At 42.5% G+C, this 23953-nt stretch overlaps 1 protein-coding gene and 1 pseudogene across 1 annotated transcript in view; one reads left to right on the forward strand and one right to left on the reverse strand.

The window, feature by feature from the left end:
- DISC1 (DISC1 scaffold protein) overlaps positions 1–23953 on the reverse strand; it is a 393796-nt gene that overhangs the window by 142112 nt on the left and 227731 nt on the right. The window lies entirely within an intron of this gene.
- Positions 9334–9807, forward strand: LOC113923732 (annotated as a pseudogene).

Raw genomic sequence — 23953 nt, forward strand, 5'->3', positions numbered from 1 at the left:
GGCACCTCTTGTTCACACCATCACACTAACTGTGGGTGGAGCCCCTCCTCTGCCCAGCTTGACCCTCCATAGTCCATTCACCGTGGCAATAGAGCAATCCTCTAAAACATGAATCAGATCTTGTCCTCTTCTGCTGAAATCCCTGTGATGGTTTGCCATCTTAATCAGGAAGGTTGTGACATCGTATTATACACAGTCCTATGTGATCTGTCCCCTCTTTCCTCCCTGTCCTCACCTCCCACCATCCTGCCCTCATTGAGTTTCTCCCACACAGGCCTCCCAGCAGCTCCTCAGATGCCCAACATGCTCAGACCTCAAGGTGTTGGCTGTTTCCTCTGCCTGGAAAAATCCCTCCCCAGAATCCAGACTGTTGGCCTACTCCTTTAATTTGGGTCTCCACTCAACTGTCACCTTATCAGAAAGGCCTTCCCTAACCACACAATCTCAAATAGAAACACACACACACACACACACACACACACACACACCACCACCACCACCACTCCTGTGCCTTGAGGCTGGTTTTTCTTCTTAGTACTTAACATCACTAACGTATTATATAATTATTGTTTGTTTGTCTATCTTCCTCCACCTCAAGCTATAATATTGTAGGCTCCTTGACTTTAACTGGCTGAACTGTGTCCCCCAAAATGATATGTTGAAGTCCTGACCCCAGGATCTGTGAGGATGACCTCATTTGGGAACAAGGTCTCTGTACGCGTAATTAGTTAACTTAAAATGAGTCCATACTAGATCGGGGTGGGCCCTAAATCCAATGACCTATGTCCTGATAAGAAGAGGAGGGGATACACAAAGACACACAGACATACAGGGAAGAAGACCATGTGGAAACAGAGACAGAGATTAAAGTGGTATCCATAAGCCAAAGAATGCCAAGGATTGCCTACAACCACCAGAAACGAGGATGAGGCAGGGAGGGATTTTTTTCCTAGAGCCTTCAGAGAGAGCATGGCCCTGCTGACACCTTGATTTCAGACTTCTAGCCTCCAGAACTATGAGAGAATAAATTTCTCTTTGTGGTAATTTGTTAAGGCAACTCTAGGAAACTAGTGTAACTGTATTTTATCAGCATTGTGTCTCCAACTGCTCAGAACAGTGCCTTAGAACAGGGGCACTAAGAAAAGAATTGCTATGTTTAGAAGTGAACAGCTTTCAAAACTACCCTGTCATTCATCAATATCATCAACTTACCCAGGACCACTGCTGACCTATGTGGTGCCTACATCTTGCATTCGTACAAAACAGAAAGAGGTATCTTTCTTCAAGACACTTCACTTCTTTTTGTTGAAAAGTTTCCATTAACATATTGACTTAATCAGGACAAAACCTAATACACATAATACATGTAATGTGGTTAATAATTAAAATACACATGACAAGGGTAATAAATACTCAGTGTGACTGGTATCCCATGAGATGTAGGGTTCTTGGTTTCTTGGTTACTGTAGAGCCTGCACAACCATACACAGTGGCCCTGATCTAGGTCAATCACACGTCTTTCAGTTACTTAGGGAGGAAGTAGACTTGAGATAGAAGATATAGGGCAAAGAGAACAAGAAGCCACACCATCGCTTCTCTTTTATCGGGGAGACAAAATAAACATGGGATAACCTAAGAATAATATTAAAGCAACATACTGTGGGATTAAATACATGGTACAGTTTGGAAAATAAATGCACAGGTGAACCATAATAAAAGGATCATATGATGGCATCACTTCCCTAGGGCCAGAAGAAGAAAAAACTACTATTCATCAGTGTCTGCTATGTGCCAGACAGACCTGATTCCATTCAAGGCACATGGAGCTCAACGAGCTCAAGATTTACAATTCTGACACCAGCGTTCTTGCCAGTAAAAAGCAATAAGGCTTAGTAACTTGCCCCAAATCAGGTAGCTAGGAAGTAGCAACACCGAGATATGAATCTGGATCCAACTGGCTATAAAGCCTGCACTTGTCATGAACCAAGGTGCCATCTTTGAGCAAGTTTTAAGGAAATTATGAACAAGCAAAATTAGTGAAATTGGAGTTTTTCCAAATTAAGTGTACACAACTTTCAGTTCTGAATAAGAACAATACATCGACAGATGAATGGATAAAGAAGCCGTGGTGAATATATACAACGGAATATTACTCAGCCATCAAAAAATGAAATCTTGCCATTTGCAACGACGATGTGGATGGACCTAGACGGTATTATGCTGAGTGAAATAAGCCAATCAGAGAAAGACAATTATCATATGCTTTCACTCATATATGGAAGTTAAGAAAAAGACAAGAGGATAATAGGAGAAAGGGAGAGAAGAATAAAATAAGATGAAATCAGAGCGGGAGACAAACTAAGACTACTAAGAGTCTCTTACAGACTCTTAACTGTAGGAAACAAACTGAGGGTTGCTGGAGGGGAGAAGGGTGGAGGGATGGGGTAATTGGTTGATGGGCATTAAGGAGGGCACTTGATGGAATGAGCACTGGGTGTTACATACAACTGATGACTCACTAAACTCTACCTCTGAAACTAATAAGATGCTGTATGTTAATTAATTGAATTTAAATTAATAAATACATACATATGTAAGAAAAATAAATAAAAATAAGAATGCATAGGTAGGCTTTTCTATGTACTAATTATCTTCGTATACTATATCTAAGTAAATTTGGAAATTAGTTTTTACCTGATAGCCAGTATGAAGACAGGCTAGCTATTTGCAAAGGGAGGGGTTCACGGCATGACTTAATACACACCATTGTAAATAATAAAATTGGAGAACAGTTTTGGCATTTGCTACCAATTGGCTCACTCAAAACTACTCCAGCCCCCACCAAATATGCTTTCCTCTGCAACAGAGAGTTAAAGCAAAGGACAATCCCCCTATCCCCTTGCCACGAAGATTCTGCCAGTGGTTGACTTCTGCCCCGTTGTCACACGCGTGTGGGACCAGGAAGTGAGGATGAGTACCCTGAGGCAGCAGTCCAGGCTCTTAGTCTAGCAGCATGGTCAGAGGTGCCTAGCGTTTCTGAAGCCGCTTGGGCATAATACTCTCTGTCCGATGCATGGCTCGGCAAGGTTCAAGCAGCAGAGGGCAGCGACACGTTCCACTGCCCTAGCTGCATGGTGAGGTTGGACATTTCCCCTGGCTATATCACTTTTGGGTATAAAGCATCCAAATTTGGTTCTCTGGACCTCACCGTAATTTTACAGCAAACTAACATCCTCTAAGAAATCTTTCTTAATGAGCCGGAATACACTGTGTTGCCTGCATCTAAGAAAATATATCTATATTTAAAATTCCTCCACTTACATACTTGGACAAATGAAAGGAGAATGGTTCTGAATTTCACCAGAAATTACTGTACGCATAGAGAACCACTCATCTCCTTAATCTCGTTGCCTTATCCTGCAACTTCTCACCCCAAGAGACCAGCAATAACATCCACGAACAAAATAAACTCATCTGGCATGCACAATCTTTCCCATTTTTTGCAGAAGTGACTCTTTGCAAGTCTTGATGAATAAGCCATTGATTCTGTCCCTAAGAATGGAATAAAAGAATGTGGCTGTAAAGGAAGAGAACGGATCACAAAGCCATAATTTTTACCTGGTCGTATTACCAGGTGAACTTGGGCAAGTCATTTAGCAAACTAATGCCTCCAAGGAACTCCCCTTGTCTTATTTCTGAAAGACATGCATGAAAGGTCTTCTATTACTGAAGCATGCAGGTCAATTAGAAGTATTATTTGTAGACTTCTCTCAGTTATATGACTGTACCCACTGATGCTAGACATAAGACTCGTTTCCAGCAGACCAGCAGTGGTATTTTCCCCTGAATGGCGAATGTGTGCTAGCCTGCCTGTGGACAAAGTGAATGTGAGCTAGCATTTTTAGGAAGTTCAGCGTTAGCTACTAATAACCATCCCCTGTTGTGGGGCAAGGAGGAAGAAGAAGATTAAGTCACAGTCCCTGATGAAAACAGACGTGAAAGGCAGCAGGGGCAAGAGACACTTAAATCCCAAACACAGGCTGACTATTCCAAAGAATGCATCTCAAGTTAATGCTGTAATAAATAAAATAATTTTATTTTCATTGCACAGCTTCAGAAGATTTTAACCTGGGAATAAAATCTTTATCCTGGATATACCAGAATCACTTATACATTCCTGTATAAATCATGAAAATCCAATAAGTCTAGTCTTATATATAATGTGTCTATTTGGGGAAGCAGGAGAGGAGTAGGAAGTATAAAATAACACAGAATGGGAAGTCTCTACATTTGGCCACTGTAGGCAAACCTATTTGGTACAAAAAGTACTTTTCTCTTTTATTGGAAATTACAGGAACATATGACAAACACAACAGAAAACAATAATCAAATGTTCATGCTTAGATGCTAAAAATACACCAGGGTGATTGTGATTTTTTTATCTCTAATTTCAGCACTAATGATGATGATTATTAAAATATATGTATAAAGAAATCAAACCTCAGGCTTTGATAGGGAAGAGAGCAAAGATCTAACCAAATACTTATTGCTGTAAGAGTAATTCCATCCTCAAAATTAATCAGACCATCCAGATGCAGCATTTAATTAGGTAAAACCTACAGCCATGTTGCATAACAAAAGGAAAGGCATAGATCAAGGGGTAGACAAGATCCCCACACACGGTTCGATTTTCCTAAAGTTATACGTATCACTATTGATGAGAGTCAAGGGGGTCACGCAAGAAACCTGGAAGTAGGTCAGGGTCCACAACACCTAAAAGCAGTGGTTCTCATAAATGTGGTCCCAGACCAGCAGCATCAACATCTCCTGGGAATTTCTTAGAGCCATACATCCTCGGGCCCTATACCTATGGAATCAGAAACCCTGAGGGCCCAGCAGTCTGTGTCTAACAAGCCCACCAGGTGATTCTAACGCACACTATAGTTTGAGAACCACTGCCCAAGAGCTTCAAATGGGGAGCATAAGGCAAACTTCTATCCTTTTCCTGACTCCTTAGAAACTAGTCTGAAAAATCCACAGGACACAAGCAGTTTGTGGCTGAATGGTGGGGAAAATCCACACTGCTTAGCCAGTGTTAGGAGAATTTTCTGGTTATATTTGTCACCTGGTCCTTCCATCTGGTCTCGTCATTTATTGATATAGAACCATCAGCAGCTATTTCTACCTTTCCTTGTTGACTTTCAATGTCAGTTCCCAAATTACATTTACTCCAAAACTTTCCATGGTGAGGGAGTGAAGGGCCAAGTTTTTCTTCTCTTTTCCTTCCTTGCAATGGAGTTAAAGAAGATCTTTATTCGGTCAAAATATCCTTCACCCTGCCCAGCGTAGACCCCAGACCTTCCTGGCCAACGCTGCCTCGTCTTCTGGACAATCTGTCCAGCTGAATGACTGCAGGTCCCCCTCCACATGGGAAAACTAGAAAATGAAATTCTTTCTTTCTAAAATCAGTATGTAATTCATTTTTTTAGATCCTAAGGACACAGACATGTCTGTGGTTGGATTATTATGTGTGATTGTAAGCAATTTTATTACTGCCATTATTTAACATTTACTGGGGGGTCAAAGTCATGACTTTGACTTAAATTGAGTATATACAGATTCAACGCTTTCTCTGCTCGCACTTCTGTGTACATGTTATACTGCTTTAACTCACTTGATGACATCTTGCTATTTTATCTAATGTGTATGTATAAATTTCTCCATGATTCTATTTCAAGTCCCTCGAGGGCAGCAACCATACCTCCTACTTCTCATGAAGTAGAAAAGTGCTTACAATGGGATTCAACAAATATTCACTGTATGTATTTAATCAAGTGTCCCCCCCCCCCCCATCCCTTGTCCCAGGAATAAGCTGCTCAAACTCTACTTTGGTGATTTACCACTTGGAACTAAATCTTCACTGATTTGGGGGGAAAAAACAGAACACCCCTGGCTTAAGCTAACCCTAAAGGAGCAACCGACAGATAAAGCTCTATCCACTCCCAAATATGCCAAGATCGGGTGTGATGTAAACACCCGATGCACCAGGGGGCCTGATTACCATACCGGGACATGGTCACCAGCTCAAAACCAGCCACGTAGCTTTGCTTTCAAGCACTGAGAGCAGCAGACTACACAATAAATGACTGCCAAATGTCACCGTCAGAAAGTTTCTCCGATGTTACAAATAGGCTGAAGGTTGTCACAGAAAGAGGAAAGGAAAGGACAATTGAGTCAGTGCTACATATATGAAAGAACTACATCGGCCTTGTTCCATAAATGATAACTGAAATACTCTCCGGGCCAGTCAATTTATCAGGGGAAAATAGAACAATCTGCCACTGTAACCCAGAGAGGAGAACAAAAAAGGAAAAAGAAGAAAAAGCTCCATTCATTTCAAAGAAAAGACACAGTGACAAAGAAACTACAGCAGGGTTGACTATTAATTCAAGACCTCTTGTGACTCTGGCAGAAGCATGTGCGAGTCAGTTCGCCATGGTCTGAATGCAGTATGCCCTCCCTCCGTTGTGAGGGCCCTGCCCCACACTCTCTGTCTGATGAAATTCCACTCATCCTTCAAGATTTACCTCCAGGGTCACCTCCCCTCTGCAGTCTGGTGAAACACTGCCCGGCAAAATGAAATCCCCTCCCCGTCCCTGCTCCCACTGCCCTCCTGGTGTCGCATTGTGATTGCGGATCCCCTACCAGTTAGTGATGCCAGCAAGGTGGGGACCACTGCTCAATCCCCTTTGTTTCACTCACAGGACCTGACAAAAGACCTGGCACCTCGAAAGTCAGTGCTCGAAAAATCTATTGAATTGTTGGACAGAATTATAGACAGTACTTCAATTCCCAGTGGTGGGAACTTTATTTGATGTGTATTACAGGTGTAATATTTATTGAACAACTCAGTGCGGGACACTATGTTGGTGCTTTATATACTGTGGTCTTTAATCCCTCACATCAGTCTTACAAGGAAAGTGGTGCCCCGGAAGAGGAAACCAGGACACTGAGATCCAAACCAAGCCTGACAGTGGGCCATTGTTTGCTTCCCTGCTCCACTGCATAGTCATGCGTGCCCCAGGCCACTGACACAACCTCTGTGAGCCTCAAAGTCCTCCTCCATAAAACCAGGATGATCATGTTGTAGTGCTCTGGCCCACTTTCTACAAGGGCATCAGGAAGACCAATGAAATCCTACCATTTATTGAAGAAGGGAGAATAGTGAAGAAGATAAACTAAAATGGAAAAAAACATGCATTTAACGTATTTCCTTTCCAAAAGTTTCAGAAATGGCACCTCATCAGCATCTCCTGAGGGGATAGCTCTCAGTAGAAGTTAGACCTTAGAGGTGCAGCTGCCTCTGTGAAGACACAGCTTTAAAATGGCAGACTTTTTAGACCAAATATTTAAACAGTTTATCCCTCTTGTAAAAGTCTGCTCTGGATCCCAAATTCAGGAAAAATGCATAGAATGTGAGGTCACTGCACTTGCAATGCCATACTCATGACCATTCCTTAAATGTTTCCCTTCTAACTAGACCCCAGATCACACCACACAGGTAACTGCATGAAAAGTGACAGTGGGGAGTTAGCTGTTAATAATAGACACTACTGGCAAAACTAAAGCACCATAGGAAGTGGGAGTAGGGTGGTAGAAAAGCTGCTGTGACCCAATACCAGCCAATACCAGTGGTCACATGACACCACTTTGGCTTGCACGATGCTAGAGAAGCCCTAGAAAACCAATAATTACTAAGTTGCCAAAATGAGCCATGAACTGTTTCATGTTTTAGGCAAGGGATGTGTATTTTAGAAAAATCACCACACTGTGGTCCGTAGACTTGGAGGCAGAGGTATATGATAAGACAAGAATGAAGGGGTAAAGAACAGCTCTCAGGCTACTGCAACAGTCCAGGCACAGGACGATGGTGCCTGGACATTTTCCCAGTCATGTCAGGACACTGGTATAATCTTGATACCAAGAGTGGAAAAGTTAGTATGAAGACACAAAACTTTAGTTAATTATTTCACTTACTAATACAGATGCAAAAATGCTTTAAAAATTAGTAAAACTCCAGTAATAATTTATCCTAGGAAGGAGAACAATAATTTAATTTTAAAACCCTCATTGATTAGGGTTTATAACATATGTAGAAGTAAAAGAATAACAATAGCTATATATAAGTGGTATATATAATATATATATATATATATGTAATGTGGTGTAATACTGTTTGAATTAAGACTGTTAAAGGTGCATTGTATAAACCCTAGAGCAACCAGCAAGGAAAATAAAACAAAGTGGGATAATAATAATCCAAGAGAAGAGATCAAATAGAATACTAAAAATAATACTCAATTCTAAAGTAAGACAGAGAAAAGATAAAAAGGAAAAAATTACGTATGGGAAAAATAGAAAACAACAGCATGGCAGCTGACTTATACTCAAACATATTAATACCTACACTGAATATAAGTGAATTAAATATTCCAGTCAAAGGAAATTATCAGTCCGGATAAAAAAGCAGTATCAAACTATAGTATGTTTCCAGGAAACCCACTTGAAACATAAAGGCATTGATAGGTTAAAATGAATGAAAAAAAGACATATCACGCTAACACTAATCATAAGAAAGCTGAAGTAACTATATTTCTACCAGACAAAGTAGACCTCAGGAAAAAAAGAGTATTGATATAAATAAAGAGGAATATTTCATAATGATAAAGTGGGTATGTAGACAATCCTAAATGTATATGCTTCTGATAGAGCATGAACATACTTGAAGTATCAGAATACTTAAATAATGGAGCATTGAAATAAATTATTTGGTAGAATTGAGAAGAGGAACATGTATCTATTAAAGAAACTGAATTTGCACTTTAAAACCTACTTTCAAAAACTCCATAGTAAAGTGGCTTTACTATTAAATATTATTAAACATTTAAGGAAGAAAAAATACCAGTTTTACACAAACTTTCAGGAGAAAGGAATACTTCTCAAATAATTTTATGAGGGCAGCATAACGTTGATATGAAATACAGAGCAATTTCTCTCATTAACACTTAGCCAAATAGTAAGTAAATCAAATCCAGCAATTTGTAAAAAGTATAATATTTCATGATCAACTATGGTTTATGCAGGAAAAAAACTGTTACCTAACATTTGAAAATCATCGGTGTAGCTAACTACATTAACACGATAAAGGAAGAAAATAGATCAAATGGACTTCATCAAAATTAGAAACTTTAACTCATCAAAAGACACCATTATGAAAATGAGCAGGAGAAATTTTCTGATGCAGTCAGCAGCTGCCTCGGCGTGCATGGGAAGATGGCCAAACAGGTGCCCACATCAGTGCTGTGGTTGTGTCTGGGTAACATCTGTCAATCACTCATTGCAGAAGCAATTTTCAGTAAACTTGTAACTGATCAAAATGTTTTCGATAATTGAAGGGTAGACAGTGCCGCAACAGCCATGCATGAAATAGAAAACCCGCCTGATTATCAAAGGCACAATTGCATGAAGAAGCATGGTACTCCCGTGAATCACATTGTCCAGGCAGGTTACCAAGAAGACTTTGCCACATTTGATTATATACTATGTATGGATGAAAGCAATATGAGAGATTTGAATAGAAAAAGGAAGCAAGTTAAAAATGGCAAAGCTAAAACTGAACCCCTTGGGAGCTATTATCCATGAAAGCGACATATCGCTGAAGATCCCTATTACGGGAGACTCCAACTCAAGACTATCTACCAGCAGTGTGAAAGGTGCTGTAGAGTGTTCTTGGAGAAGGTGTGCTGACACTGCATCCATTCCTTGATGCAGCCAATGGGGCTAATCCCCACAGCCTCTGCATCTCTCAGTCGATGTGTCAAAGTGCGAGAACATTCCATAGCTCAAGCCCACAGCTGTTTCTTCAGTTGACTTGCTCTTTCTTATCTTAAAAAATAATTAAAGAGGAAACTCAGTAGCTGTGTTCAGCAGAAGAATAAATAAAAATTTTTGATCGAGACAGTTGATGGGGTATATAAAGTCTTCTCAGACTAGGTGAACCTCCCACTTTGCTCCAGTCACAAAAAATGTGGAACGAACAAAACAGAACATGATGAAATGAGCATTACTTTAAGACCCAGATCAACATCTGAGCCCACTGAGGCTTATAAGTCTTCTGCTCTACCTCTTCCCTAAGACTGTGGACAACTTGATAAGGATGAATGCCCCATTCCCCTGCACTACCTCCTTATACCAGGGCCTTTTACCATCCATGGGAGCTCACAACCTAGATGAAAAGTGTTCACTCATACATATTCATAGTGCACACTTGCATATTTAAAAGACAGAAAAAAGAAAAAGATTTGCGGAATTAATCTTAGCACCTTTAATACCCCCTAGTTTTTGTTTAGTTTAGTTTATAAGGAAGTGGGCTTATTTGCTCCCGTTTGAACCACTTTGCCCCTGGAAATTTAATCATATCCAGAGAAGACACTTGTATGCTGGTTTATCTCATGGTCAGTTTGCAAGACATGTCTGCTTTTTTATGCATACATAACCCAAATGTCAAAAATAAATTAGCTTAGGAGGGAAAAATAATTAAAAAGTTAGCAAAAGTTCTTTTATGTTGGAATACTTATTGATATGTTAATAACTCATCAGTGCTTAATTTATAGGCACATGTAGGTCATTTCTATTTACTGTGAGTTAATTAATCTAAAATTCATGTGGATACATGTCAGAAAAGATTGTTTTCAAAATAAACTGGAGAAATTATAAAAATACAAATTTTTCAAAAAAAAGAAATGAACAGGAAAGTCCTGTGAGTAGGAGAAAATATAGTAGGTGTAATAATATATACCTGACAAAAGACTTGATTCTAAAATATTTAAAAGCTCCCCTACAACTTAATAGTTAAAAAAATAATCCAACAACAACAACAAAAAACCGTCAGCAAAAGATTTGAACGGGAACTTCACAAAGGAAAAATATATAAATGGTTAATAAACACATGAAAAAGTACTTAAGCATTAGTCACCCATACATAGCCACTGGAATGGCTAAAATAAAAAGGACAGACAACGTCTAAACTTTTTTTTAAATTTTTTATTGTTATGTTAATCACCATACATTATATCATTAGTTTTTGATGCAGTGTTCCATGATTCATTGTTTGCGCATAACACCCAGTGCTCCACGCAGAACGTGCCCTCTTTAATACCCATCACCAGGCTAACCCATCCCCCCACCCCCTTCCCCTCTAGAACCCTCAGTTTGTTTTTCAGAGTCCATCGTCTCTCATGGTTCGTCTCCCCCTCCGACTTACTCCCCTTCATTCTTCCCCTCCTGCTATCTTCTTCTTTTTCTTTTTTCTTAACATATGTTGCATTATTTGTTTCAGAGGTACAGATCTGTGATTCAACAGTCCTGCACAATTCACAGCGCTCACCATAGCACATACCCTCCCCAATGTCTATCACCCAGCCACCCCGTCCCTCCCACCCCACCCCCACTCCAGCAACCCTCAGTTTGTTTCCTGCGATTAAGAATTCCTCCTATCAGTGAGGTCATGTGATACATGTCTTTCTCTGATTGACTTATTTCACTCCGCGTAACACCCTCCAGTTCCATCACGTCTTTGCAAATGGCAAGATCTCATTCCTTTTGCTGGCTGCATAATATTCCATTGTATATATATATATATATATATATACCACCTCTTCTTTATCCATTCATCGACATCTTGGCTCTTTCCACAGTTTGGCTATTGTGGACATTGCTGCTATAAACATCGGGGTGCACGTACCCCTTCGGATCCCTACATTTGTATCTTTGTGGTAAATACCCAGTAGTGCAATTGCTGGGTCGTAGGGTAGCTCTATTTTCAACTGTTTGAGGGACCTCCATACTGTTTTCCAGAGTGGCTGCACCAGCTTGCATTCCCACCAACAGTGTAGGAGGATTCCCCTTTCTCCACATCCCCGCCAACATCTGTCGTTTCCTGACTTGTTATTTTTAGCCATTCTGACTGGTTGTGAGGTGGTATCTCATTGAGGTTTTGATTAGGATTTCCCTGATGCCCAGCGATGTTCAGCACTTTTTCATGTGTCTGTTGGCCATTTGGATGTCTTCTTTGCAAAAATGTCTGTTCATGTCGTCTGCCCATTTCTTGATTGGATTCTTTGTTCTTTGGGTGTTGAGTTTGATAAGTTCTTTATAGATTTTGGATACTAGCCCTTTATCTGATAGGTCATTTGCAAATATTGTCTCCCATTCTGTCGGTTGTCTTTTGGTTTTGTGGACTGTTTCTTTTGCTGTGCAAAAGCTTTTTATCTTGATGAAATCCCAAGAGTTCATTTTTGCCCTGGCTTCCCTTGCCTTTGGCGATGTTTCTAGGAAGAAGTTGCTGCGGCTGAGGTCGAAGAGGTTGCTGCCTGTGTTCTCCTTTAGGATTTTGATCTCCTGTCTCACGTTTAGGTCTTTCAACCATCTGGAGTCTATTTTTGTGTGTGGTGTAAGGAAATGGTCCAGTTTCATTCTTCTGCATGTGGCTGTCCAATTTTCCCAACACCATTTGTTGAAGAGTAATCTTGATAATGATATAAAACCATTAGGATTCTCCAACAGTGTTGGTAGAAGTATAAAGTGGTACAATTTTGGAAGTTTCTCATAAAGTTAAACGTATGCCTAAACTACAAGCTAGTAATTACACTTTCAGATATGAACCCAAGTAAAATGAAAACAGAGAAAGACTTACGACACGAATGTTCATAGAAGCTTAAGTCATATTAGTCAAAAACTAGAAACAACCCCAATGTCCATTAACAGGAAAATGAATAAACAAATTATAGTACATTTATATATAATGAAATACAATTCAGTAATAAAAAAGAAATAAACTGCTGATACCCACAACAATATGGATGAACCTCAACAACATGCTGAATAGAAGGTGACAGAAAAGAATGTCTACAGTATAATTCCTTTTTTCTAGAGATTCTAGACTAGGTAATATTTACCTATACTGATAGAAATCAGACTGATACTTGTCTGGCCAAGGAATCGGGGAGTGGGGGTGGGGAGTTAACTGCAAAGGACACTCTGGATGGAGGAGACTCTATAGCTTTACAGGGTGTAAATTACATGGATATATACATGCGTCAAAACTCAACAAACTGTACACTTCATATTTGTGCATTTCACCGTGTGTAGATTATATGGTACTATAAAACAGAATTTTAATTATGACTTTAATTTACCATTTCAATGTGTTAAATGAAATATATAAATATATATATAGCTATATGTACATATATACAATTAAAAAATAGTTTTAATCTAATAACGTATCTGTCAAAATTACAAAATCACACATAACAGTCTAACCTTAGAATTTTACATTTTAATATCAGATAAAACCCAAGGACATCAGGTATCAGTGCATCTATGCAAAATAAGACAAGTGGGGGAAGCAATGAAAAGAGTAAGGAATAGAAAGAAGAGAACAAGACACCATTATCTACAAAGGACATGATTCCTTTATAGAAAATCAAAGAGAAGCTATAAAAAATTAAGACAAGTCTAGCAAAGTTGCTGGAAACAAGATCATATAAAACACAATGTAAGGCAACAAAAACTGATTGGGAGCGGGTTTGTTTTCTGTTTTTGGTTTTGGGGGTTTGGGGGTTTTTTTAGTTAGCATTTGTAATAGAAAAAAGAATCTGAGGATATCACAGGATAAATTTAACAACAACAACAAAACTGTATAAACAATGAACACCCTACAAATGTAGTCATATGAAGTGGTTCATGAAGGGGAAGGTCAATAATATAAATTTGGCCTTCCTCTCAAATACTTTATATATAAATTCAATGCAATCCAGTTAAAAAAAATCTGACAAGATGATCCTAAAGGACCATGAACAGCCATGACAACTTGGAAGACAAAGGATGATTAGTCCTACGTGGGGGTTGAAGGAGCGGGGGGAGGGGGGGAGGGGGTTAGGTCCGACCACATATCAAAATGTGCTATAAACCAGAAAGCCAGAGCAATTAAACAGTGTGGCATTAGTGCAGAGGACAAACAGATCAATGGAATAGTATAACGACCTAAAAGAAGATACATGCGCACACACACACGCATGCACACTCCCACACTCGCACACACACACATACACACTCACACTCACACACGCACTCACGCACACTCACACACACTCACACACACAAGTGGCACACAGATCAATAGATATCATGATGCCATCAGGTATTCATACGTAAAAGACAAAATTAGGACCCTACTTCATGCCAAACACAACAATAAATCCCAGATGGAAATTTAAAAAAATGTATTTTTGAAAAAAATAAAGGTATAGAACAAAACTTTAAAACTCAGAAGAAAATATAGAAGATATTTATATGATATGGAGTAGGAAAGAATGTATTCAACAAAAAATAGAAAGAATGAACAATAAAGGAAAAGATAAAGTCATCTAGTTTAAAATTTAAAACTCTGTATGACAAAGACACTGAGGGGGGAAAACAGACTCTCCACAGTGTAGGATATGGGACATCAGGGTATTTGTAATTTTTTTAATTTAATTAAAAAAATTTTTTTGAAAAAATAAAACCAGAGGGTGATGTGAATCAAACGTGGTAGAATTTTAGCATCTGCGATAAGAGGGTCCCCATTATGCCTGTGCAATCTCTACTGATGAGACCAAGGTTCACGGTTCCCCACTCTTCCTCTGCGTCCTGGAGCTTCCGTGGGCGGCCCCAAGGCATGGTGTGCCCCCGGGTTCTGTGAGTCACAAAGTATCTTTACAATGGCTGTTGTGTCTTGATCTGTTGCCCTGACTCTACCTCAACTTTTCTATTAATACACTATATTTTAAGACAGTGGAAGGCGGATCTCCCCTGAGCCAGTGGACAAGGAAGCGGCAGCTGAGAGATGCCATGTGAGCATCCCCGCCCTTCAGCTTCCAGAAGGCTTCAGAGGAGCTGTCTAACAGATGGCGGGAGATGAATGCACCACACTTAATCCCTCTTTGTCACAGGAGGAAATGTGACATAGCTTTAGCTATTAAAAAAATTTAAAATGCTGAACATAACACCCAAAGGAAAAGAATAAAAACCGCATTCAGTATGGAGACAGAATACATTCTCAGGTGGGATTCTCAGTAAATAGATGTCTGAAATCACCGGGATGTAGTGTCGTTTTTTTAATCTTTTTTTTTACTGGGGTAAAATGTGTAACATAAAATTGACCATTTTATCCATTTTTAAGTGTACAGCTCAGTGGCATTAAGTACATTCACATTGTTGTGCAACCATCACCACCATCTGTCTCCACACGTTTTATCTTCCCAAACTGAAACTCTGTACCCATTAAACACGAACTCCCTGTTCCCCCTCTCTCCAGCTCCTGGGAACCACCATTCCACTCCCGTCTCTACGAATCTGACTATTCTAGTTACCTCACAAAAATGGAATTGTACAGAGTGTCATTTTTAAGGAATTCCACATACTCCGTGTTATGGGTTAAAAATAAAAAAAAGCGCAACTGATGTGCCTTCTCTCTTTGACCTTGACTCTTGCTTTGTGAAGGCGGACTGATTTGTGCCTGATGAATGCTATATAGACAATGCTGTGTTGCGTGTGCTCGGTACTGAATTTCCTAGGGACTTCACTGGAAAAGAACTTTCCATTGCTATGTTGTAGCGGTCGCTAGGCTTCTTGCTCACACAAGATCAGAGCCATCTGAGGCACAGATATCACTCCCGTGTACAGAGTTAAAATATGCATGGTTTGTATTAAAGCTCTGTGCCATAAAGAGTAACCAAATGACTTCACGGTACTACTTGAGAAATCCATGAGGGAAATCAAATTTTTAGCAAATCAAAGAGGAAAGCACTCCCTAAGCAAATTCTGGAGTCTAGGAGAAACAATTTCTCATAACAACAGTTCCAAAAACCAAAAGTACTAGAATAATAAATATGGAACAAATCACAGCCACCTTTAGCATGAGCCAATTTCAGTCTTTTGAGCACAGCCTGGATTATGGATGACAGGTGACATATTCCTCTAAAAAGTTTTAGGGAAGGTAATTTTCAGAAGGCGCTCCCGGTAACATCTTCTATTACACCCCCTACTTGCTTTACAGACTCACCCAAGGGCAAGAGATGGGAAGAAAGATGAAAGAAAGGGGAGAGACGGCACAGAATGGAGCAGGCACATGGACGGTGGGAGGAACTCTAGGCAGTGCACTGGAAACCCAACGGTTTAGCTGCAGCTCTGTCATTTCCTTGTGCGCTCAGCCAAGCCTTTCCCCTTGCAGGGTCTCCAGTCCCTCACCTGTAAAGCAGGGAAGGGTGCTCCTTAAGACTCCAGAGACAGGGTGGCCTTCCTGTCTAAAAGGAAAGCTCATCCTTCATGCACATACACATTGCCTAGTATTCTTTAATAAGTAGGGACTCTCGATGTTTCGCCGCACTAGTGAAGATTTGAAAATGGTACCCTACCTACAAAATGTTTTGTTCTCTGGCTTAGGGTTCACATCTGTCTCTTTCTTCCCCTCCATTTGGTATGTGTCTTTGCATTTATAAATAATCCCAAGTATTGCCCAGGCTTCAGCCTCAGTCTTGGTGGCATGTAGCCCACACTCCATACAAGGGCGGCCTGTCCTGCCTGCCCATGTGCCCATGCCATCCCACCTTGCACCTGAGGACGCGGAGTCTGGGAAAGGCAAAACAGCCATCACAGGCAGACCCAGAACTCAGAGCCTTTGCAGACAACTCAGGTGCTTTCCAGCAGGAGCGTGGAAGCCTCTGCTTACTGAAGTCCGCAAAATCTGCCAGCTGACAGTTCCTCCTTTTGTAGGGAGCGTAGTCAGGACACCAGAAACATGGCCCTGGGACTCTGAGAGCCAGGGTGAAGACACTTCTCACATCAAGAAATATGGGGTTGCCCAGCCTCCCCAGAGGATCCCTTGCAGGAACGCAAGGCTACAGGGCTGCAACAAGCTGGTCTTAGCTGGAATTCTGTTTTCTAAACCACAACTCATCACACAGGTTGGACCAGGGAAGAAGAAAATAATCTCTAGGCCCCTGAGTGAGCCGCCCAGGTGAGGTGCACAGCAGCTCAGTAGGGTTGGGGGACTGGGGAGAACATTCCTCTCCAGGCTCCCTGGGCCAAGGCAAGGCTGCCTCTGTGTGGACTGTTACCTCCCCAGGAGAGAGAGACTTCCTGGCATCTCTCATCTCCTTCCTCCACCAGGAATCTGCCCTTCCTGCCGCCTACCTGCCTCACCTGTTCAAGCACCCATAGCTTCCCCATCCATGGCCACCTCCCCTGTGCCTGGGAGCCTGGGGCTGGCATGCCAAGAATTTGCAGGTGCTCTTCTTGACCCATAAATCCACCCCTGGGCACTCTCAGCCCTTGTCCATTGCCACAGTTTTTCTCCTTTTCTTCAAATGTGTTCTGTAACACTGACAATATACAAGGGACAAAGACTGTAAAATAAACACCAAGGACCAATCAATCATCCAGTTCATGAAAGAAAATTTTACTGAACCTGTTAAAGACCCTCAGATTACATTGTGCCCACTGCCTGCCCCAGAGGTGACGATTTTTAGGTAGTTATCACCCCCATGCACCTATTTAACCTTTCCCTTGCTATGTATGCATCCTTAAAATGCAGAACGTTGCTTTGCATGTTTTTAAATAAATAGTTGGTATTGTACTGTATGCATTCTTCTGGAATCTGCTTGTCTCACTGAGATTATGCCTATGAGATTTGTCCACATTGACACGTATAGCTCTAGGCCACTCACTTTCACCACTGTATAGTACTTTATTATGTATGTAAATCACTTATTCGTGAAAGAAATACTCCAACCATAAAGCAAGGAGTGGTTCACCTTTACATGTAAAGGGTCCTCAAATTAAAATGGAACAGATAGTAGACATCAATCCCTGATTTGTTTCCCCACTCCTTCACATTGATTTGATATCCATAATTAATTTAAATGCTAAGTAAATTCAATTATGTCCATCTCTGGAGAGATTACCTACAAATAATCCCATGTATTAAATAACAGAAAGAGGTATTTGTGTTACAACACAGAGAAACCGGACTAATGGCCAGGTCACAGCTACCTGGTCCTGTAGATTTCATGGCATGACTCGCAACATACAAGTCTGAGAGAGAAGCTCGGTGAGGAGGATTACACATCCGGCTAAAAGATGCACCAGAACTCAGATATTCTGCAAAAGGAACTCTTTACATGAATGGAGCAAATCCATCTGTCAATGAATGCAATAGCCCAGTCTGGCACCTTATGTTCATCTTTCCATCATCAAATGGGAAGGAAACAGTCAACTCTAGATATCTGCTTGGTGCCAGGGAGAACATAGGTTGGCAAGTGAAGAAAAGGAGGCACTAAGAGAAATGGGGAAAATGGCAGCCATAGGAAAAGCCAATACTTTGAGGCAACGGTTGGTCCATCTGTCTTCAAGAGTTGCTTTAAGAAGGAACCAGCTGTCTGATACTGGGGGAAAGCAGAATAAGAACTTGTATTTAAAATAAAATCATATTAGAAAGCAGACAGGTCTGTTCCATTTTGCTTGTTTCCAAATCACGACCCAAATCTTCATCCTGTTTCATTGGCTTCTGGGGCTGAGCACTGGGTATTTTAGATCATTTTGCAAAATTTAGCTAAGGGGAATAAATTGCCAAAAAACTTGAGAAATCTGTATTATTTGTATTCCATAAGACACAAGTCTGGAAATATACATGCAAACTTGGACGGGCTCAACTGCCGTATTTAGCACCTGGAGGAAGAAAGAGAAAGAAAAGTACATTTCGGTCGCCTCCGTGTTTGTACTCTTTTCTTGAAAACTCAGACACGCCTTGCCTTCATGAAAGTTCTTTCCTTAACAACTAACCTCACCTGGAACATTACGCTCACACAAACTACCCAAGGATTTTGAAGGCTTACCACACAGAAATTATAAAGAGGGCGTCTTGCCAGTGTTGTTTAAGGAGTAACATCCCCGTGAGGGGATTGCTCACTGGGCTGAGGGAATAGGAGTCATTTGACTCAGAGTCTAGGTTCCTCCGATTTCACACAAGCTCCCCACAGTTCCTTCCCTTGCTCTTTCCTCCTCCTTTTGCACCGCCAGAGAGACGAGTCCTCCGAGGCTCATTTCTTTGTATACTGACATATTTGTAGACCAACCTGTTCAAGAAAGACCCAGAAAATGGTGACACAGCCCACGTACGTCATCCCAGGCCAACCACACCAGTAGCACGAGAAGGCACTCCTTGAGGCTTTTGAAAGAAGGGAGCCTAGAATCATCCTGCGCCTTCAGCTGAGGCTTCACTTCCCGCCGGCTTGCTCTGGACAGGCTACATCAGGCTTGGGCTTTCAGACAAACATGTTTTCAGACAAACAAAAACTATCCCTGGAGGATTGCAGGAACGTACCCTCTCCTACTGTACTGCTTCCCTCGGTTTTCGCTCAGTAGTTCAAATGCTGAAAATATATACTGTGATTCAGCTTTTAAAACTTTTAAAACTTCTGTGGTCCTGTCATCATAACAGCACGCCAGATGTGAGGCGGCAAGAGAGAAAATCCAATTAATCCTACCCCCATGGGCAAAGCAACCTTATCAGACATTTTACTTTAGCCCCAGCAGAAGTTTTGCACGAAAGATGCCACCTGTCAGTTTTTCGTTTGTTTCAGCACAAAAATCTCTGAGGCAGCATTTTTAACTCAGAGGTAAGTTTTATTAAAAATGCCTGTTCCGGGGCGCCTGGGTGGCTCAGTTGGTTAAGCGACTGCCTTCGGCTCAGGTCATGATCCTGGAGTCCTGGGATCGAGTCCCGCATCGGGCTCCCTGCTCGGCAGGGAGTCTGCTTCTCCCTCTGACCCTCTTCCCTCTCGTGCTCTCTATCTCAAATAAATAAATAAAATCTTTAAAAAAAAAAAAATGCCTGTTCCGGCCAGTTGGCGTCAACCCGTTGGTTTGCTAACTAGGCATCAAGTGAAGAACTTGCAATTCTGTTTCATGGAGATGAGAGCTGCAAACTATTTATACCAACTTCCAAAGCTGGTCTGCCGTGGGCCAGGCGAACCAGGGAAGGCAGGGAATTCTGGAGGAGAGTGAGGGGAGCCTCCCCTTCCTTTCCCCCTCAAGTCACAAATTTCGGTCTTAAACGCACTCTTTCCCCCACCCTGGACTGGTTCCTTCCGCAAAACTGGACCACGCAAAGCCACAGCCCAGAATGACATCCTGGCTTTCCTGTTGCCGTATTTGTTACATTAGCAAAACGTATGCTATCGAACACCAACAACATACGTGTCAGACACAAAACGCCCCAGAAAAGACTCAGGTTCTCCACATTGGGAGGGTATTTGCACAGAGCAGGAACATCAGACCTGGAGAACCCATCGACCCAGACCTTAAGTTCCTCGGTGGGTGGCCGGGATAGTGGGTGTGGAACGAAGCCTCCCCACCCCAGAGGAGAGCATATTCTTCACCCATCAAAACTTGGATATTGAATCCAGAACTGCCCTTCCCCTGCCACCCCCCCGGACAAGGGACCCTCAGAAGTGTACACATTAGTAGGTCGCCTGGTGTTGTCATTAATTTGCTGACCCTCAGCCTCTGGCATTCCTGAAGCTGTTTTAGGACAGGAGGGCTGGGCTGGTATCACTGACAATTCCAGTCCCAAGCCTCGGACGGCCCTGGTACTGACCAGGTGGATCTTCGTGGCAGAGCACTAGATCCAGAGTCGTTAATCGAGGGCCCAAGCTCTAGCTCTCCATCCAGTGTTTTTTAACACACGTGAAACTCAGTTTCCTTTCCTTGCAGGGCAGGTGTTAACAGTGAGCCCCTCCTATGCTGAAGACACTTAAGGGTTTTGACTGAACACTTTGAAAGCAAGTTTCCACAAACACCCAATGCCCTCTTGTTTGGGCTCATGCTTCCTCTGTAGGAAGAGCCTCCCACCTTCTAGTGCTCTCAGGGGAAGACTGTGGAATTCTGGAATTCACAAGCAAAGTCCCCACACCTGCACCTGTCACAGTTCATGGGAACTGGCACTTTTCCTCTATCTTCCCCCTCCAACAGGGGCACCGTCGCCGAGTGGAAGGCTGGGCAGCGGGAGTCACGCTGGAACCCTTTCTGACCCTCGCCACTCCCAGTAATCCATCACAGAGCCTGCCCATCCTCCTTCCCTGGCATCTGCTGACTGTGTCCACACTTGCCTCTCCCCGCCCTACCTAAGGCTTACGTCCTGAGGGGGCACCCTGCCCGCACCCTTGGCTGCTCTACCCTGCACACAGCGGTCGAGTGCTCTAAGCCGAGGATGTGACCCCCCCTTCACCCCCACCTGCTGAAATTAGTAGTAGCTCTTCACAGCCTTCAGCAGAAAATTCAAGTTCCTTAGCTTGGCACACAGACTCCTCTTTTGGGACCTGGCACCTGCCCCCTGCATGCCTCCTCTTTGACCCACCCCATATCCACTCACACCGAGCTTACTATGGACCCTGTGTCATGGCCCATGCTGTTCCCCACACCAGGCCAACCCTTTCCCACCTGGCTGTCTGGCTACCACTTACCTATAAGGATGTGAGCTTCCCAAGGGGCAGAGGGTGGAGTGGGAATGTTGGGGGGGGGTTGTTCACTGTTCTATTTCCTGAACCTAGTACCGTTTCTGGTACCTATGAGCAGAAACCTAATGAACCCTTGAAAGAATGAATGAGTGGTTTTATTCAAGACTCAGAGAAAGCATCCTTTTCTTGGGGGAGCATTTTGTGGTTCCTCTTCTTAATCTCAACAACCAAGTGTGTAATCCTTCACCTGAGTGTCTCTTTCTGCCACATGATCCTGCAATACCTGCCCTGTAACATCTGCTGCTCAGTACTGACTGCTCAGCTGCCTGTGTGTGAGCAGCACTATGTCCCAGGCCTCGTGAGAGAAGCACTGGCTTATGTTTGCTCTTGGGTTCTCTCCCTGTCTCTCCCTCTCCCTCTCCTCCCACTCTGCCTCTTACCTGGTTCTCTCTTCTCCTGCATATCTGATCTGAGCAACCAGACACCAGGCCCTACACCCTGGGTGTTAGCATCTCGGTAGGCCCATCACTGGGCTCAGTGACAAATACATAATAGGCTACCCTTCCATTTTAGACCATTCCACATCCACACTTAGAGAAGGACTCGCTTTTCCTGGCTAATCCACAGGCCCAATGTTACCAAGGACATGGTCAAATACACCCCACCCATTCAGTTCCATGGTGCAGCTCTGATGGGGGACAGTGACTGTGCCTTTCTCATCCAGAAACGTAAAACCACGTCATTGTGTAGACAACAAATGACGCACATATTACAACACACAGGAACTACAGTGAGATAAGACGTGGCTGACTACATTTCCTATTCAAGGTGTTTATTTGAGTGATGTCTGAAGGGTTTGTGTGAGGAGAGAGAGACAGACTCACTGATAAGGGCAATGGGAAACAGACCAGGAAAATCAAACACATTTTCTCTGCAAGATCCAAATCCAATTCCGGTCGAGTCTCTCTCTCTTCATTTCATGAAACAATACAACAGGACTGGGGGACTTCTGGAGATCACTCAGTTTGAGAGGATGGGACCACCACCTTGTGCTTCTTTATCTCGTCCTCTCTCAGGGCTTGGGGAGTATTTAGAGATTGTCTCTTTTCCAGCTGTAGGGACCCCGACTTATGAGCTCTGCAAATAAATCAGCCTGAGTTGAGGAGAATATACATTCACCCAAAAGGCAATAATTAAAAATCACTGTGCCAATATTGACCCTGTCCAGCTAAGTTGTATTTGTAGAATCTGAAAGAAGAGCAAAGTCTCCTGTGTCCTCTGTGGCCTGAGACTGTCGCAGGAAGGAGGAGAAGGAGCCATGGGCATGGGTGTGGGCACTGAGTCTCCACTGACAGAGCGTGTGGCCCGAGTCCCAGCTTGCTCATCATCTCAACAAGGGGGGAAGTAATACCTCCCTCACAGGACAGTTGTGACGGTGAAACGTGAATCTGTGAGGATATGAGGTAAAGAATCTGATACATGGTGAATGGGGGTGATTATTATTATCATGGTTTTGCCTCAATTAAAATGAGGTCATGAGGGTGGGCCTAATCCAACCTGACTGAGGTCCTTCTAAGGAGAGGTGATTAGGACACAGCCATACACCCCCTTCCAGAGGGAAGACCCGTGGAAACACAGGGAGAAGGTGGGTGTCTACACACCAAGGAGAGAGGCCTCTGAAGGAACCAACTTGCCAACACCTTGACCTCGGACTTCTGGCCTCCAGAACGGGGAGACAACAGATTTCTGTTGTTGAAGCCCCTCAGTCTGTGGGAGCCCCAGGAAACTGCTGTAGAGGACAAACGGATGCTCTCCCAGAGAAACGCCATCCTTGCCACGGTGGTATTTTACAGAAAATACAACATGTCTCCCGCGTCTCCCCCACCTACGACATGCTATCACCATCTCTATCCCCCCAAAGAAGCCATTGCCTAATCATCTTCAACTTGAAATAAAATTGAGAGGGAAAAGTTCTATAACTGTTCAAAGGTTTCATTTGAAAAACTGCTCTGACACTAAGAAATCATAGCACTGAACTGGATCTTCTCACTATTCCAGGCCCAGGCACCTTTGCTCCCCAGTGCTGTTGTGAGGACACAGAGTTACTTGTCCACTAGACTCTCCTGAGTCCAGGCCTCCATGTCTAATTGCCTCCTTGATTCCCACGTGAACATCCCTAATGCACTTCAAATCAACATGTCCAAAACCAGATTTAGGACCCACACCTCCCCAGCCCTGGTCCATTGTTCGGACAAACACCACCATCTAACCAGCTATGCAAGGCAACAACGTAAGGTCCTTCTTGTCACCTCTCCTCGCTCCTTCACCTCTGGTGG

The sequence above is a fragment of the Zalophus californianus genome, chromosome 15, assembly GCF_009762305.2.
Source record: "Zalophus californianus isolate mZalCal1 chromosome 15, mZalCal1.pri.v2, whole genome shotgun sequence".
Lineage (NCBI taxonomy): Eukaryota > Metazoa > Chordata > Mammalia > Carnivora > Otariidae > Zalophus > Zalophus californianus.